We start from the raw sequence: 7,348 nt of genomic DNA on the forward strand, positions 1-7,348 counted from the left end.
GAGACATATAGATAGAGAGACAAAGTGAGTGTGGTCCGACATTCATTGAAAAGATATATATGCTCTAGAGAGATATTGTCCGATTGAGCTTTTGGTAAGCGTGGGGGCTGTAAGATAGAGCTTGAGAGATGATCCAGTCACAGACATGTAGATATATTTTGTGCGTGGGAGGAAGCAAGGTCAATCGATTACATATATAAAGGGAGAGAGATTGAGCGAGTGTGGGTCGTCTTGCGATCGAAAGAGTGATACGGGTTGGAGAGAGTGACCTAGATAGACAATGTGCGTGAGAGAGTATACAATATAAATATGTCGAATTGGGCTCAAACATGGAGATATATCGTTTGTGTCCAAGAAAGAGCGAGGTCAACCGAGACATAAAAAGAGAGACAGAGAGAGAGGGAGGGAGAGAGAGATTGAGCGAGCGTGGCCCTCCATGAGGTTGAAAGAGTGGGGGCGGCTTGGATGGACTGACCTAGATGGACAATCTGCGTGAGAGAGTATAAAGTGTGTCGATTGAGGCCCGAACAGGGAGATATATCATTTGTGTGTGAAAGAAAATGAGGTTAATCGAGACTTAGATAAAGAGAGCGAGATTGAGCGAGTGTGGTCCGCCGTGCGGAAGAAAGAGTGAGACAGTCTCGAGGGAGTGATCTAGATAGACAACGTGTGTGCGTGCGCACGAGAGGTTGGGGGCTAGATAGGCAATGCATGTATCTAGCGAGAGAGGGTGGGAGGGAGGGAGAGAGAGAGAGCTTGGCATGGGGTGCAATGGCGGGTGTGTGAGGTAAATACATTTGGCAATAGATTGGAAAAAGGGGGTTGTATAGTTGACAGAGTTAGAGATCGAAACATGGAGAGAAAGAATGAACATGTGTCGGAAACCGATAGCTTCCTAAGGTGGTTAGGGGAGGAAAATTGACCGATACAGGAAGTATGTACCATGTGTGCCGGGGGGGGGGGGCTAAAAACAACATTTGAATGTAGATAGTACTAGAGTTAATATCGATGTTTCCATTCGGTGTACATTGTAAGATTTGAACTGAGGGCCATGCATATGGGTAATTATTTCAAATTCGTGCCATACTAGGTTTGGAAAAGTCGACATTGACTCGATTGTTGTGCTATTTTTTTAGGTCATATGTTTGAGTCCATGCAAAAGTTTTCTCACTACCATGGTGTTCATCATATACATATGAATTTGTATGTCACACCCTAGCTAGTTCAAGCATTAGAGTGTGCATCATGTTTAAATTTCTCTTAAATTTGAAATGGCGATGAGAGAACCCCCAGCACCCCCCCTGGAACAACTAGGGTTTACTAAAAAACTTTTCCAATGAACCTAAAATGCCCTTCTAAAAAGCCCACCCTTCTTGTTTTGGGTTAAAACCTTTGACAAAAATGGTGCACATTTTTCTAGGACATCTTAAGGTCATTGGATTAATTCTTATAGTATTTGCATTTGGCCATTTAAATGCTATAAAATATTTTAAATGCTCAAATAATCATAAACTAAAATGTTTGTTGTTGGATATATTCTAAGTAGTAGCCATGATTAATTTTATGATTTATGGAAATGCCCTGGCATTTTTAATAAAGCCCTGAAGTTATAGAAATAATAGAATAAATAAAAAAACAGAAAAGGAGAGAGAGAACAGAGACTTACCTGGCGCAGCCCAGTAGCCCACCCGCTCGGCCCAGTCCACTGGCCCCTGCCAGTCGTCCTCCTCCTCTCGCCAGGAGGACGAGAAGCGCGTGGCCGGCGCCCGTGGCCACACGCCGGCCACCTCCTGCTTCCGCCGACGCCCCAGACGCGCCTACGAGTACCACGCACTCCCCCACGTCCCCCTCTCTTTCTCCCCACTCTCCCCGTGGCCTCTCCCCCTCTAGCTCTCTCCCCATTCCCTGCCGAGCGCAGCCGTCGCCGCCGACAAGCTCCACCGCAGCCACCGCCATCCACTCGTTGCCTCACCGTGCCAAGAAGCTCCGCCGTCGTCCGCTGCTTCGCCTTGACCCATCCCCGAGCGCTCGCTCGCCCCGGAGACGCTGCACTGATCTCGTCTTCAACCTCGGTCGCCGGAGATCCCCCTCGACGCTCCGCTCGCTCCAGCTCTTCCCCTAGCTCGCCGTTCGCTCCCCTGCAACCGCTGTGAGCTCTGCCACCGTTTCCCCCTCTCCCCGCGCTCGTCCGCGTCCTCTAACCACCACGGCCATCGGAGCCGAAGCTCGCCGCCGCCACCGCACGTCGCCGTCGTGGCCACAACCACGTTGGGTCGCAACCGAGCACGCCTTCATCTTCAACGCACTCATAGGAGCCCGTAGCACCCCCGCACGCCCCTCGCCATGCCTGCTAGCGACTAGTTCAACCTCGCCCGAACTCCGGCCGCCGCGGACGTGCTCACCGCCGTCGTCTCCGGCCACCCCAGCTCCAACTACTGCCACCACCCGACGCGGCTCACTCCCCGCAACACGTAGATGGTCTCCGCCGTCCTTTTGGTCGCCGGAGTGCAAAACTCAAGCCGTCCGCCGCGTCTTGCCTCGCCGGTGGCTAAACGCCAGCGAGTTTGACTCTTTTTGACCCTGTGTGGGCCCAGGTTGACTTCCCCTCTGAGTCTATGACAGGTGGGGCCGGCCTGCTAATTAGTTTAGGATTAGTTTTAACTAATTCTAATTAGTTAAGTCACTGACATGTGGGCCCAGGCCCCACTGACAGTTAATTAGCACTAACATAATTCTGTTAATTAGCTGAGACACTTACAGACAAGGCCCACCAGTCAGGTTTGACCTGGCCGACCCAGTTGACCCGCTGACGTCACACCTATGTCATGCTGACGCATTAATTTAATTACTGGAATTATTCTTATATAGGAAATTCCAGAAAATAGCCAAAACTTCTAAAAATCATAGAAAATCAACCATAGCTCCAAATCAAACAATTTATATATGAAAAATGATCAGAAAAATTCAATCTATCCATCCGTAATGGTTTCATGCATGACAAAACAAGTTAACCTTGTTGTTTAAGCAAAATAAGATGATGCACTAATAAGGCTATGTTAAATGAACTAACATTTGAATCTTTGGTTCAAATGAGTCCATTCCCTTCTATTTAGCTTGCATTAGGCCAAGACACTTTCATTCTGCCATGTCATAGCATGCATCATATTGTTGCATATTGTCATGTGTTGATTATGTTTGATGTGACTTTCGTGGTAGGTTCTGCCTCCGAGGATAACCCCGAGTATCCGTCTGAAGGGCAGTACCCTACTATCACTACATCAGGCAAGCAACCCATTGATCATTCCGATACAAACCCATGTTCTCGCTCCTGCTCTTGTTTACTGCATTAAGACAACGCAATTCAAATTGCTGTGTGCTACGGTAGTTGAACCCTTATCCTCTGCATGACCTGTCATTGCCACAGTAACTAGATGAAACCCACTAGCATGTGTAGGAGTTGATTGAGCCATGTATGTGTTTCCTACCTTGCTATGCCTGCTATGCTTAGAGTTGTGTCAGGTCTGGTTCATCTGGGTGATGGGCTAGAGTGAAATGATTATGTCGGTAATGCGAGGGATGTGTTGAACATGATTTGGTAAAGGTATCGATGAGAGGCCATGTAGGAGTACATGGTGGGTTGTTTCATTGAGGCCGTCCATAAGAACTGAGATCTGTATGTGTGATTCAAGATTCAGTTACTACCATACATTGGGCCCGAAACCAATGGACCCCCTCGGCTTCTTATTCACCCTAGTACTCTGTCCAGGAGTTGCAATTAGTTTCTGGTGTTTGTGGGTTATGTGTTGGCGGCCGTGCGTAGCGCTGACCCTAGGGGTGGGCTATGTTGCAGTAGATACACCATGGCACGGTGTACCGAGTCACCCGTTCGGTGTCTCGGGAACCCTGTTCACATCGTTCGGGGCCGTATGTGGAAACCTCGGCCGGACTCCCTGCGGATGGAACCTGGATAGGCGATAAACCTGGACTAGAGGCTTGAGTGTTTAGGTAGGCCGTGGCCAAAACCCTCGTTGGGCTTCCGCTTGAAGCCTGCCGAGTACATGTCGTGTAAACAACGGTAAGTGGTGAAAGCGTGTATGAAGAAGTACACCCCTGCAGGGTAACAAACTATTCGAATAGCCGCGTCCGTGGTAAAGGACTACTTGGTTGCCTATACAGTTCATAGACAAGTTAATGGATACTACTAAAAGACTCAAGATAAGTGTGAGTACCGAGGATGGTCCTCTCGTAGGATGACGAGGGAGGATCCCCGGTGGAGTATTGCGTTGGTGAGTAGTGGACTCGTGTGCGAAAACTATTTTACTAGTGGAGTTCCATAGGATAGCTTAGCCAAGAGTCAAAGCTAGCTTGCTGCAAAAACCCCACCACCTTCTTGAGAATGAGCATGTATAGTAGGTTCTGATGTAAGACTTGCTGAGTACCTTTGTACTCATGTTTGCTTAATTACTGTTTTCAAACGACAACACCGCCCCCTCCGATGGGTTTTATGTAGACCTTGATGTCGACAAGTGACTAGCCACCCAGGTGGTGATCCTGGCCATGGAGGGCCCTATGTAGATAGACAGGCTTCGAGAAGCCTTCTTGCTTTCTAGTGTCTGTACTCAGACTATTTGCTTCCGCGTGTGCTTGTATGCTTGTATGACTTGAGTGTCGGGTCATGTGACCCCTACCTATATGAACATGTTATGTATGGCTCTCTGGAGCTTTTAAATAAAGTACTTGAGTTGTAGAGTTTTGTTGTGATGCCATGTTGTATGTACTCATATCGAGCATATTGTGTGAATGATTGAAATGCTTGGTATGAGTGGGATTCGACAATCTAGTTGTTTATCCTTGGCAGCCTTTCTTATGGGGAAATGTAGTCTAGTGTTCCTCGAGCCATAGTAGTCCGCTATAGCCCGGTTCACCGGAGTCCTGCTAGCCCAGCACTCCTGCTCAGGACACTTGACTGGCCGGCATGTGTTTCACTTCGTTCATATGTCTGTCCCTTCAGGGAAATGTCACGCGGTGACATCCGGAATCCTGCCTAGCCTGCTACAACCCGGGTTCCCCGAAGTCCTGTTAGCCCAGTGCTACAGCCCGGATTCACTCGCTGATGACCGACATGCTCGATGTGATTCATGTATGCCTGTCTCCATAGGTCTGCGCCGCTTTGGGTTCACGACTAGCCATGTCGGCCCGAGTTCTCTGTCATATGGATGCTAGCGACACTATCATATACGTGAGCCAAAAGGCGCAAACGGTCCCGGGCCATGGTAAGGCGACACCCATGGGAATACTGTGCGTGAGGCCGCAATGTGATATGAGGTGTTACCGGCCAGATCGATGTGATTTGGAATCGGGGTCCTGACAGCGTTGGCATCAGGGCCGGACTGCTTGTAGGTTCGTTGAGCCAAACTGGTCGATGTCGAGTCTAGAATTGCTTTAGCTATATGTAGGGGAATTGATTGTGGGAGGGAACGTAAGGCTCTTTTACTCCTTTACCTTATGCCCTCTGATCTGAGTCATTCTCTTCTCTTTCAACGTGGGTTAAGGACTAGGCTCTCTTCCTCTATCAGGTTCACGTGTTACTAATCCGTAGTAGCTTATAGGATTGTTGTTACAAGCCTCAGTACAGTTTCTACTACTTTTAGTATGTTGTCAGTTGAATCAGAACCTTGATATGATGTTGTTGAGTGGTATTGCAAACTGTTGTGGATGTCTCAAACCCTTTTCTGAGCATTTATAGCTGTTATGTTGTACAATTTTCCCTAGAAATTCTAATGCCTTTGCATTGTGGTTATGTTTTCAGATGGCCACTCGTGCTCAAAACCAAGTGGTTCGCCTGACCCGGTGCCTCGATGTGCCCGGTCATACTGCTATGTTAGTCCGGGTAATGATCGAGACAGGTTACCGTTGGTATCCCGAATACACTGTCGAAGAGCAGTTCAGAGACTTCAACCATAGCCAGTACCTCTGTACCGTCAGGATATATCCCTCTTATCCTAGAGCCACTGAGCCCCTTCACTATTCCTATGGACTCATGGTTACTGTTGAGATGGCTGTGCAGGATGCTGCCTATTCCATGATGACCATCATGCGAGTCCGGACTGGCCTGCTTTGGAACACCGACTTCCGTTATATGCCAGCTTCACTTCCGGGAGCGCAAGGGTATCTCCAGGCTATCTATGCTGACCCCACACATGAGGAGTCACTACTCCGCACCACTACCGAGATGCTCGAGGATAAGGACCGCGAAAATCAGGCCTTGCGTATGGAGCTTTTTAACTCTCGTGCTGATCACTGGGCCACTTTGACTCGGTTTGCACCGGTGGTACAGGCGGGATACATGGATCTGACGGATCTGTACCCTGTACGATCTGGATTGCCAGATTGTATGGAGTGGCGTGATGTGGGAGGCATCACCCCTCCTCGTGGTCCCCGTCTGCCACCACCTGTGGGACCAAGGCCACATCCGAGTCCCTTTGGTCTGCAGGTTCCGCAGGACCGTCTGTTCCCAGATGATCATGTTCCACTTCTAGGTTTTGGAGGCGACTTCTATGAGGATTACTACGGAGCCGTCTGAGCTAGTAGTAGTCTCACTAGTATTGTAGTAGTTGTCTTCTCCACAGTCCTGCGTGACCGTGGGATACGGCTTGGTGGGTATCACGCTTCGAAGGTGTAGGAAAAATAATGTATAGGAGCTTGGAATGCCTTCGATGAGATGTAATGTATTTCACCGTAGTTGTACTCTAGCCTGGGCTTGTACTAAACTATGTACGGTGTGTATGACCAATGGTATATATATGGAAGTTTCTATATTACCATGTCGTGCAATGAACATCTATGCATTCTGTGTTATCCATTACATTCTGCACTTCCTTGCTAAGTTTGTGCCATCCTTATCTAAACCGTTGTCTTGTTTTCTCCTAGGATGGTCAACACCCGCAGGAACCCTGCTGCCCCGGAGCAGGGGGAAGCCAGTGCAGCTAGGGGTGAAAATCTGCCTCACCCGCCTTCTCTGGCCGAAGTGATGCTGGAGGCGGAAAGAAACAAGTGTGAGACTAACCGCTTGCTGGAGCGGATTGAGCAGAACACTGCACGCCATCAGCGAAATGACTTGGTGTCAATCAATGACTTTATCAAGCTGTACCCACCAAAGTTTAACCATTCCGTCGAGCCCCTCGACGCGGATGACTGGCTTCACAGCATCACCCACAAGCTACATTCTGCCAACGTAGCCGAAGCTGATAAGGTTACTTATGCTGCCTATCACCTCGAAGGCCCTGCTAGCCTTTGGTGGGAAAACTTTGAAGCTATGCGCCCGTTTGGCCAAATCACTACTTGGGCT

The sequence above is a fragment of the Triticum urartu genome, chromosome 6 (assembly GCF_003073215.2).
Source record: "Triticum urartu cultivar G1812 chromosome 6, Tu2.1, whole genome shotgun sequence".
Classification (NCBI taxonomy): domain Eukaryota; kingdom Viridiplantae; phylum Streptophyta; class Magnoliopsida; order Poales; family Poaceae; genus Triticum; species Triticum urartu.